Raw genomic sequence first — 11,610 nt, forward strand, 5'->3', positions numbered from 1 at the left:
ATGTCATTACATTATAAAGAGTCTCCCTGAGCCCAGGCCAATGTAAAGAGTGCTATGTATGAACTATTCGATTAATGAAATAACTTTGGGCTATTGTTTAGCAAATTGTGAATGAATAGTATGACTCCTGTAGGAACCGCCCGCGCTAGGGTTATGAGAAAAGTTGAATGCGCCATATGGACAAGTATCATAAATACGCATTCAATCCAGTCATTCACCGTCAGACTATCGAATGATGCCATGATAAAATTGATGCAATTATTCTTTTGCAGATTTCATTCCCGGCTTTCAGATGCCACCGTATCCTTTGTCCAAACCAGGACCTTTTAAATTTTAACAAAATTCAAAATTCACTAAAAGACTTCTTTTTTTTTTTTTTACTCCCCACAGAAAATCAACATTGCTTTAAGCAAAGTAAGCCTGACCAAACACGCAGTTCAACCAAGACGAGTGTACTTAACAAGGTCACGAACAAGAAGGCTAATGGAAGATCAGGAGCAAGTCCAGAACCTACAAGGACAGGTTTCCGAGTTGAAAGACCAAGTCTCAGAGCTCATGAGATTAATTAGGGAGATGTCCCAAAATAAGCCTGCATCAGAGCCCAACTTACCACTACCTCCCCCACCTCTTACAACGGTTGATTCTCATCATGCTTCAACCTCTTTTACCTTTTAGCCACCTATCCCGGATCCGACGATCACTGTCAATCCAACCCCCCTGAATAATGACCCACCCTTCTCCTATTACTTGGCTGTCCCAAATGCCTAGCCACATCCTTCAATCCTGATCCCTCCGGTTCATTCTGCCCCTCATTTCCCAACTGGGGGAATATCTCATGCAGTAGGAGGAGAAAATAAGACAAGAGAAAATGAGAAGTTATCTACTCTAGAAGAGAGATTAAGAGCAATAGAGGGACTGAATATTTACTGTTCAGTAGATGTATCGTCGCTAAGACTGGTATCGGATGTAGTGGTACCACCCAAATTCAAAGTCCAGGACTTCGATAAATACACCGGGAATTCAGACTCTCGCATTCACCTAGCCACCTATGTTGCAAAGATGTTCGCCCTGACAGAAGATGATAGACTATATAACACCCCTAAGTTCGATAGTGCGTTCTACTGTTCTGGTGACCAGTGTTGTCCAGACAGCTAGGATGCCTAGAACTACATTTCGTTATGAGTGAGGAGACATAAAATAGTGAAATACAAGAAAAGAAAATACAAGAAAAATAAAGGAAAAATAATAGCAAAGAAATGCAACCAAGTTAAGCGAGCTGAGAACCCTAGCGATGGGTGACCGCACGGGGAAGTCACGGCGTGGACCGTTGACTAGCCCTGGACCGCGGGGAACCCTGTAAATTAATTTTAAGACTTAAAGAGACATCAATTGAAGTATAAATATCATTAGAAATATCAAAGAGAAATTAAATAATTAGTACAAAGAAAAATGAGAAATCGAAAAACGGACAAAACCCGGTATTACCGAAAAATCGGGAATGCAACCCGAACAGGGGCATTATGGTCATTTGACATCCCGAATTGTCTTTTGACCTAAATTTCCATTAAAAATAAATAATATTACACTTAGAAAATAAAATGAAAAATTAGTTTAGTGGTATCTAATGCAAATAACCAAAAGTGGAGTGAAAATTATGTAATTAGCACTTTAAGCTTATTATATGATTAATTTGAGCAAGTGGACCACTAAGAATTATAATATGGATTAAATATAATCATAAGTGGGAAGATTACTCCCACTCAAACATCATCTTCCTCATTTATTCATCCATTGCCGCAAGGAAGAACTCCTAAAGCCCTTCCATGGCCACCCCATTTGCATGGCTTCATTTCACTCATTTTCAAGCTAGATTTTGATTACTTGTCTTCATTAAAATTTATCCCCACTTCACAAGGAAGAAGTAGATACCAATATCAAGAGGTTTAGTGAAGGTTTAACAAGTCCCAACCAAAGGTAAGTTTGTATTTTTGAATATTGTTTTGTTAAAGTTTGTATACATGTTATGGGTGTGTGCTTTGTGAAGAAAATTTTCAAGTTTGAGGAGTTCTTGATATATCAATTTTGGACAGCCATGGAGTTGTATGTTAATGAAATATTCATACATATATTTGATGAGAAATTATGTTGATTAGGGTGATTTAATGTCCTAGTAAATTATTCCACATGTATATGGTGATTGTGCACTTGGAATGGAAATTGATGAATTGTAGGACACTTTGGCATTGTGGAACAATTCGGTAGCCTTGGGACTCTTTGATAAATGTATGAGTTCATGAAGATATTGGCAGAATTATGACATTGAGGATTGATAGATATGTATATAAATTAGTTGTGTAAAGTGTATGTAAAAATTAGAAATGTTTGTGTATATGTGATTGTATTTGGACTTTGTGAATTAGAGTTTTATTTGGTGTATTGAGGATGTTTGTAATCTGCCCAAAGTGACTTTAAGGTGAAGTAGTAAATGGTTTTGGTGATGTACCAAATCAGAATTGGTAAGGGAAGTGGACTTAGAGTAAGGGAAATGTGTAATTGCTACATGTTTAAGCAAGGTAATTAAGGGCAGTGTGCATTTTAGCCTATAACTCTAAATGTGTAACTCCAATTGGTATGAGACCAATTGAAGGTGAAACTAGGCACAAAATGTGCCAACTTTCATTAAGAAAGCATACCAAAATTCTGCTTGCAAGGTGACATGAAAAATGACCAATTCGGATTAAGTGCAAATGAAACCTCAAAACTGACCAATTGGGCAGCAGTTAGTGTTTAGGCCATAACTCACTCAAAACAGGTCCAATTGACCTGAAATTTTAACCATGAATAGTTAAGACCCATACCTACAAGTATTATGAAGACACCAAAGCCCAGAAATGACCACAAGCAAGTCAAAGAGCTTGCACAAGTTCGGGTCCAAAAACTGGCCGAACCAAAGTTGACTAAAATTGACCTAAAATGACCTAATTTGATGCCATTTGACCAGCAACAGTAAAATGACTATAACTTGGTCTACATAACTCAGAATGACCTAAAATTTTGCCCCGTGTTCCATAAGACATAGATCTACAAGTTTGTAGTTTTGACCGAAACCCGAAAATCGAGGGAACTAGGTCGTCCGGCTAGGTCAAACTAGTATCCCGGAATTCAGCAAGTTGCATTAAAATGCACTAAACAAGGAAATAAGTTTGGTAACACGTACCAACCCTAAAATACTATCGAATGTGACATATTAGTAACGTTAAAACCTAGTTTACCTAGAACGCATCGAGGGTCGATATATTGGTTGATTAAGCAAATAAGGGTATTCAGTGAACTACTTATCAAACATTATCGCTAGAAATAGTTTAAATGAATACTGAAACACTTCAAATTGTGTTTCTCAGTTAGCAAAGACTCAGGAAAAGGGAAGGAAACACTGAGTCCAGACCAGGAGACAAATATCAAAGGTTTGTGCACAATAGTTATTTCTTTTGAATTTTTCAATTGAAATAAATTATGATTTTTGGTATGTTATTGTTTTAAATTGTGTTTGTGCACAATAGTTATTTCTTTTGAATTTTTCAATTGAAATAAATTATGATTTTTGGTATGTTATTGTTTTAAATTGTGTTTGTGCACAATAGTTATTTCTTTTGAATTTTTCAATTGAAATAAATTATGATTTTTGGTATGTTATTGTTTTAAATTGTGTTTGTGCACAATAGTTATTTCTTTTGAATTTTTCAATTGAAATAAATTATGATTATTTGTATGTTATTGTTTTAAATTGTGTTTATGCACAATAATTTTGATATTCATTGCTTTTACCAGAAAATTTATTTGGATAAATGAGTTATGAATAATTTTTTTATTGTTTTGGCTTTGAGAATATTGTTTGAAAATTATTGTGTTGCCAACTTTGCAAATAGAAATTTTGAGATAAAATGTGATTTATGGTTTATATGAAATATTATGATTTGAAATTGTTTTGATTCACACTTGGCATGACACTGTTACTATGTTCCTCCTCCATTTATGGGGTGAGTGTGATATATTCCTCCCTCTTTGACTTATCAGTCTGGGGTGAGTGTGGTTATATTCCTCCCTCTTTGACTTCCCAGTCTGAGGTGAGTGTGGATGAGTACTCATTATTCAGCTAGCTTCCTCCCTCAGTGATTTCGATTATTGGGGTGAGTGTGTCTTGTCGTGGTGTACAACACGGCATGTGTGGAAAAATTGTGTCATGGCCTAAATTATGTTATCGATTGGCAACATTGTATTATTCAGTTATTTGATCAAATTGTGTTATTGATTGGCAAAACTGTGTTACTCAGTTATTTGATCAAATTTGTGTTAGATGAATTTTGTAAATTGTGAAATAGAATTGTGAATCATTTAATTTGTGAACTGCCAATAAAAGATTTATATATCGCATTTCAAATTGTTATTGTGCACCACTGAGTAAATTTTACTCAGCGATAGCTTTTCATTCTTTGTCGCAGTAGACAGATGACAGGCGTGAGACTAGGTATTAGTACTACATTGAGAGATCATCGGGTATATTGAGTATACCACATTTTGCATTTTGTACTGTAATGTATGTTCACTGTATGTATATATTGTTCTTGGTTTTGAGCAGTTGTCAAATAAAATTGTACATTAAAGTTGTAAAATAAATTATGAGTTATTTTGACTTGTAAAAATTGTATTATATTTATTGTATCTCAGTCTTTGAAAAATTACTATGGATTTGAGTTGAGAAATATGTTGTGTTGAGAAACATGTTGGAGTTGAGATTTGGAAATATATATTGAAGTGCTTTTTACAGGTTTTTCTGAAGAACTGTTTTATCCAAAATACAGATGGCACTCTGCCAAAATTTTTATAGAAATTTCAAATAATTCAAATGTGTTAGTTCTATCACTTCAGTTCAAAAAGGTTTTTAACACCTGTAAATAGTGCTCACCACTGTAAAAGAAGTAAGAAAAGTTTTTAAAATCCCTTGTAGTGTATTTAATGGGTTATCAATAGACGAAGTTGGTAATTCATTAGGTATACTATGGGATCATGTTATGCCTTAAAGAGGGGTAGGGTGTGACATGTTTTAGTGGTATCAGAGCAAGGTTTTTAAATTCTGTTTTCACCTGTTACTTGAATATTCTTTCTTTATAGTACAACTACTCAATATCATTGTTTGATACATACAGTACATTACATTGTAAATATGCACTAACGGGAGAAAATCTCCTTGTGTTATTTGTTTAGGAGATCTAAGATCCTCGCATTGACCATGGAAGAGGGTGATCGTTCAGTCGATCAATCTATAGAGGCTGAGGTGCAAGGGGATGCCCCAGGCCTACATAATGTCAGTGGTTCAGTAGCACCAGCCCCTGCAGTACCGCAGTTTCCTGCTCAGTTCGCTCAGCAGATGGCTGCAATGTTCCAACAAATGGCTGATAATGTGCCTACTCAAGTCCCAATACAGACGCCAGTGGTACAACCATAGTCTCCTGCTAGGCAGTATGACAAATTGATGAAGTATGGGGCTACAGAGTTCAAGGGGACAGTAGATCCTCTAGAGGCTGAACAGTAGTTAGAGAGGATGGATAGGGTGTTCAAGAAGCTACATTGTACAGAGGAGCTCAGATTTGAATACTCAGTATCTTTGTTACAGGGGGATGCTTACGACTGGTGGAAAACCATTCCCCACAGTCTGGTAGAACTTGCAGTGCTAACATGGAATGACTTTCTCAGGGAATTCAAACAAAAATATGTCCCTGATGCTTATGTAGACCAGAAACTGCAAGAGTTCCTAAGTTTGAAACAAGGGAGCAGATCAGTGGCTGAGTATGAAAGAGAATTTTTCCGCCTGAGCCATTATGCAGTAAGTCTACTTTCTACCAGTAGAGAGAGATGTAAGAGGTTTGAAACCGGCTTGAAGCCTAGTATCAGATTACAAGTGGTCAGATTCAAACATAACAACTTCTCTGAACTTATTTCTCAAGCACTAGAATTAGAAAGAATTGAATCTGAAGTGGCTTCTAAGAAAAAGAAATCAGAGAAGACAGAAAAAGAGGGAAAGTCAGTAGAACAGAGTTCTAGTGGTCTTACTGGAAAGAGAAAAAACTTTGGGGGATACAATAGAGATAGTAAGAAGTCCGGTAGAGATAGATCTTTTGGATAGAAACCACCTCGATCCAATCAGCAAACTCAACAGAAACCCAGGAATGCGCTGTCAGATCGACTTTGTGAAACTTGTGGTAAACCACATAGTGGGGTATGTTATAGAGCCGTAGGAGCATGTTTTAACTGTGGAGAGACTGGTCATTTTGCTAGGGATTGTGTAAATCCAGGTCATTCTGGATCATTTACTACACCAAAGGGATCAACCCAAGTTTCTACCCCAAAGAGTTCACCATCAGTTAGTAGAGGTAGAGGTAGAGGTAGGGGCAGTACACCTAGAAGTCAAAGTACTGTGAATCAGCCAGAACAAGGTGATGCTTCAGCTGGAGTATACGCTATATGACAGAGAGAAGAGGCTGAGACTTTTGACATTATTGCTGGTACTTTCTCAATTAGCAACTAAGATATATATATGTATTGTTTGACCTGGAGTTTGCATACTTTTATGTTAGTGTTAGAAACTACATGTTCTGTTGTTATTCCTTTACAGGGGAATAAATTTTGATGCATTAGTGATTAGTCCTTAAGATAAGGATTGTGATAATAAGTGAAATTAATTTTGGAAGAGTTTATTGGCGAAAAGTATTTTCTAACACACCATAAATTATAAAGCTAATTGGCGAGCCTACTTAATGTAAGGCAAGAGGACGTAAAAGTAAGATGCAGTAATGGAATTGCTCTAGATGAGGGCAAGGAGGTTACTGTTAGAAATTGCTAATGGATATTGTAATCAGAATAAGATTCGAATGTCAGTAAATTCGAAAAGGATAAAATATCGAAAAATTTGATCTATTGGGATGTATCGTAGTAACTATGCAATGTTCTTGATGTTTATACTGTAAGCTGTAGATTACAGTACTTACTTGAGATTATTGTATAGAGCTACGTACTACCCGATAGTATACCTAGATAAGAATAGTTACCAACGACATCTGTTTTGGTATAGTTATGCCAGGACAGAATTTAATTGTTAGAAATAAGTTTGAAAATCCTACTTAGGGATCTAAAACTTAAAAGTCAGAATATCGAAAGGTTACAGTTCAGCACAAAATGAAGTAAGTTATAGAATAATGACAGATAAAAAGAGTTATGGAAGTAAAAATTTGAACAGTTGGTTCAGATATAAAAAAAAAATGTAACGAATTTGAGGAAGACTATTGACTAGAATGGTCAGAGGACCAATGACTAGATAAATCATTCTAACATGACCTCAAGGGTCATTTAAGAAAGAACATGAACTTCAGTTCTACGTTATATTAGATAGCACAATAGTAAGAGGGGATTGGTGTTATACAAACAAATTAAACGTTGTATTAGATTGTTAAAATTCTTATACAAATTTGAGGAAAAGAAGATTATACCATCATATAGAAAGGAGAAAATAAATATATGACTATTGTAAGATGGCTATTGGGTAAAATTTCGTGGACAAAATTTATTTTAAGGGGGGGAGAATTGTAACACCCCTAAGTTCGGTAGTGCGTTCTACTGTTCCGGTGACCAGTGTTGTCCGGACAGCTAGGATGCCTAGAACTACATTTCGTTATGAGTGAGGAGACATAAAATAATGAAATACAAGAAAAAAAAAACAAGAAAAATAAAGGAAAAATAATAGCAAAGAAATGCAACCAAGTTAAGCGAGCCAAGAACCCTAGCGATGGGTGACCGCACGGGGAAGTCACGGCATGGACCGTTGACTAGCCCTGGACCGCGGGGAACCCTGAAAATTAATTTTAAGACTTAAAGAGACATCAATTGAAGTATAAATATCATTAGAAATATCAAAGAAAAATTAAATAATTAATACAAAGAAAAATGAGAAATCGAAAAATGGACAAAACCCGGTATTACCGAAAAATCGAGAATGCAACCCGAACAGGGGCATTATGGTCATTTGACATCCCGAATTGTCTTTTGACCTAAATTTCCATTAAAAATAAATAATATTACACTTAGAAAATAAAATGAAAAATTAGTTTAGTGGTATCTAATGCAAATAACCAAAAGTGGAGTGAAAATTGTGTAATTAGCACTTTAAGCTTATTATATGATTAATTTGAGCAAGTGGACCACTAAGAATTATAATATGGATTAAATATAATCATAAGTGGGCAGATTACTCCCACTCAAACATCATCTTCCTCATTTATTCATCCATTGCCGCAAGGAAGAACTCCTAAAGCCCTTCCATGGCCACCCCATTTGCATGGCTTCATTTCACTCATTTTCAAGCTAGATTTTGATTACTTGTCTTCATTAAAATTTATCCCCACTTCACAAGGAAGAAGTAGATACCAATATCAAGAGGTTTAGTGAAGGTTTAACAAGTCCCAACCAAAGGTAAGTTTGTATTTTTGAATATTGCTTTGTTGAAGTTTGTATACATGTTATGGGTGTGTGCTTTGTGAAGAAAATTTTCAAGTTTGAGGAGTTCTTGATATATCAATTTTGGACAGCCATGGAGTTGTATGTTAATGAAATATTCATACATATATTTGATGAGAAATTATGTTGATTAGGTTGATTTAATGTCTTAGTAAATTATTCCACATGTATATGGTGATTGTGCACTTGGAATGGAAATTGATGAATTGTAGGACACTTTTGCATTGTGGAACAATTCGGTAGCCTTGGGACTCTTTGATAAATGTATGAGTTCATGAAGATATTGGCAGAATTATGACATTGAGGATTGATAGATATGTATATAAATTAGTTGTGTAAAGTGTATGTAAAAATTAGAAATGTTTGTGTATATGTGATTGTATTTGGACTTTGTGAATTAGAGTTTTATTTGGTGTATTGAGGATGTTTGTAATATGCCCAAAGTGACTTTAAGGTGAAGTAGTAAATGGTTTTGGTGATGTACCAAATCAGAATTGGTAAGGGAAGTGGACTTAGAGTAAGGGAAATGTGTAATTGCTACATGTTTAAGCAAGGTAATTAAGGGCAGTGTGCATTTTAGCCTATAACTCTAAATGTGTAACTCCAATTGGTATGAGACCAATTGAAGGTGAAACTAGGCACAAAATGTGCCAACTTTCATTAAGAAAGCATACCAAAATTCTGCTTGCAAGGTGACATGAAAAATGACCAATTCGGATTAAGTGCAAATGAAACCTCAAAACTGACCAATTGGGCAGCAGTTAGTGTTTAGGCCATAACTCACTCAAAACAGGTCCAATTGACCTGAAATTTTAACCATGAATAGTTAAGACCCATACCTACAAGTATTATGAAGACACCAAAGCCCAGAAATGACCACAAGCAAGTCAAAGAGCTTGCACAAGTTCGGGTCCAAAAACTGGCCGAACCAAAGTTGACTAAAATTGACCTAAAATGACCTAATTTGATGCCATTTGACCAGCAACAGTAAAATGACTATAACTTGGTCTACATAACTCAGAATGACCTAAAATTTTGCCCCGCGTTCCATAAGACATAGATCTACAAGTTTGTAGTTTTGACTGAAACCCGAAAATCGAGGGAACTAGGTCGTCCGGCTAGGTCAAACTAGTATCCCGGAATTCAGCAAGTTGCATTAAAATGCACTAAACAAGGAAATAAGTTTGGTAACACGTACCAACCCTAAAATACTATCGAATGTGACATATTAGTAACGTTAAAACTTAGTTTACCTAGAACGCATCGAGGGTCGATATATTGGTTGATTAAGCAAATAAGGGTATTCAGTGAACTACTTATCAAACATTATCGCTAGAAATAGTTTAAATGAATACTGAAACACTTCAAATTGTGTTTCTCAGTTAGCAAAGACTCAGGAAAAGGGAAGGAAACACTGAGTCCAGACCAGGAGACAAATATCAAAGGTTTGTGCACAATAGTTATTTCTTTTGAATTTTTCAATTGAAATAAATTATGATTTTTGGTATGTTATTGTTTTAAATTGTGTTTGTGCACAATAGTTATTTCTTTTGAATTTTTCAATTGAAATAAATTATGATTTTTGGTATGTTATTGTTTTAAATTGTGTTTGTGCACAATAGTTATTTCTTTTGAATTTTTCAATTGAAATAAATTATGATTTTTGGTATGTTATTGTTTTAAATTGTGTTTGTGCACAATAGTTATTTCTTTTGAATTTTTCAATTGAAATAAATTATGATTTTTGGTATGTTATTGTTTTAAATTGTGTTTGTGCACAATAGTTATTTCTTTTGAATTTGCACAATAATTTTGATATTCATTGCTTTTACCAGAAAATTTATTTGGATAAATGAGTTATGAATAATTTTTTTTATTGTTTTGGCTTTGAGAATATTGTTTGGAAATTATTGTGTTGCCAACTTTGCAAATAGAAATTTTGAGATAAAATGTGATTTATGGTTTATATGAAATATTATGATTTGAAATTATTTTGATTCACACTTGGCTTGACACTGTTACTATGTTCCTCCTCCATTTATGGGGTGAGTGTGATATATTCCTCCCTCTTTGACTTATCAGTCTGGGGTGAGTGTGATTATGTTCCTCCCTCTTTGACTTCCCAGTCTGAGGTGAGTGTGGATGAGTACTCATTATTCAGCTAGCTTCCTCCCTCAGTGATTTCGATTATTGGGGTGAGTGTGTCTTGTCGTGGTGTACAACACGGCATGTGTGGAAAAATTGTGTCATGGCCTAAATTATGTTATCGATTGGCAACATTGTATTATTCAGTTATTTGATCAAATTGTGTTATTGATTGGCAAAACTGTGTTACTCAGTTATTTGATCAAATTTGTGTTAGATGAATTTTGTAAATTGTGAAATAGAATTGTGAATCATTTGATTTGTGAACTGCCAATAAAAGATTTATATATCGCATTTCAAATTGTTATTGTGCACCACTGAGTAAATTTTACTCAGCGATAGCTTTCATTCTTTGTCGCAGTAGACAGATCGACAGGCGTGAGACTAGGCTACTAGTACTACATTGAGAGATTATCGGGTATATTGAGTATACCACATTTTGCATTTTGTACTGTAATGTATGTTCACTGTATGTATATATTGTTCTTGGTTTTGAGCATTTGTCAAATAAAATTGTACATTAAAGTTATAAAATAAATTATGAGTTATTTTGACTCGTAAAAATTGTATTATATTTATTGTATCTCAGTCTTTGAAAAATTACTATGGATTTGAGTTGAGAAATATGTTGTGTTGAGAAACATGTTGGAGTTGAGATTTAGAAATATATATTGAAGTGCTTTTTACAGGTTTTTCTGAAGAACTGTTTTATCCAAAATATAGATGGCACTCTGCCAAAATTTTTATAGAAATTCCAAATAATTCAAATGTGTTAGTTCTATCACTTCAGTTTAAAAAGGTTTTTAACACCTGTAAATATTGCTCACCACTGTAAAAGAAGTAAGAAAAGTTTTTAAAATCCCTTGTAGTGTATTTAATGGGTTATCAGTGGACAGAGTT

The sequence above is a fragment of the Hevea brasiliensis genome, chromosome 18, assembly GCF_030052815.1.
Source record: "Hevea brasiliensis isolate MT/VB/25A 57/8 chromosome 18, ASM3005281v1, whole genome shotgun sequence".
Lineage (NCBI taxonomy): Eukaryota > Viridiplantae > Streptophyta > Magnoliopsida > Malpighiales > Euphorbiaceae > Hevea > Hevea brasiliensis.